We start from the raw sequence: 769 nt of genomic DNA, 5'->3' as shown, positions 1-769 counted from the left end.
GGAGGGGAGGGGGGTTGTTTTTGTTTTTACACTGAGCCACCAGTCTGGGGGAATGGGATCCTTGATACCCCATGGGGTGGGGGCCAGGAGCAGGTCAGCAGCCAGGGATGCAGCCAGACGGGGCGCCAACCAGCAGCCCACCATGGGCTCTCCGAGGAGGGGTCGCCGCCACCGAATGGGAGGCAGCAGTACCTGCCCCTCACGAGTGTCACTCAGAGACGCATCGAACGTGTGGTCGGGGGTCACCAGCCTGTTTTCCCGGGAGCCACTCCGCGGGCCTTGGCCAGACACCACGGGGCTCCTGCTTCGGAAGTCCTTCCTTGGACTGTGCCAAACGGCAGCCCAGCTGCCCGGTGGCTCTGTTTCGGGACCTGGGGGGTGGGGTTGGGTTGGGGCAGGACCCTCACTTTAGGATGGAGAGTGTGGGCGCGCCCGAAGGGGCAACACGGGAGCGCACGTGCCCCTCAACCAGCCAGAGCCTTCCAGACCTGGCTGAGTGGTGAGCAATCCCAGGGCATCTCCCTGGGGTTTTCCGTCCTGACTCAGATCATCCCTGCCTCCTCGCCAACTGTGTTGTAAGGAATAATAGTTATTGAAAATAGGTCTTTTTTTAAAGATCAGCCTGGTGCAGACACAGAATAATACCATCAAGAGACATGAAAGTCCGAGATTGATTACATGCTCAGGTCCTTTAAGAGGGAGGCGCTCCAACAGGCAGGGCCCACATGAGAGGAGCACCCAGGCAGTGGCTCAACCCAGTAGGCGGGAG

The 769-nt window shown here is 60.2% G+C and overlaps 1 protein-coding gene across 1 annotated transcript in view; it reads right to left on the bottom strand.

Annotated features, from left to right (window-relative positions):
- The window catches only part of TMEM150C (transmembrane protein 150C), a 94,300-nt gene that overhangs the window by 71,545 nt on the left and 21,986 nt on the right, over positions 1–769 (bottom strand). The window lies entirely within an intron of this gene.

The sequence above is a fragment of the Myotis brandtii genome, unplaced genomic scaffold (genome assembly GCF_000412655.1).
Source record: "Myotis brandtii unplaced genomic scaffold, ASM41265v1 scaffold111, whole genome shotgun sequence".
Taxonomy (NCBI): domain Eukaryota; kingdom Metazoa; phylum Chordata; class Mammalia; order Chiroptera; family Vespertilionidae; genus Myotis; species Myotis brandtii.
Note: the sequence above shows the minus strand (reverse complement) of the source record. Positions and strands in the feature narration are given on the sequence as shown.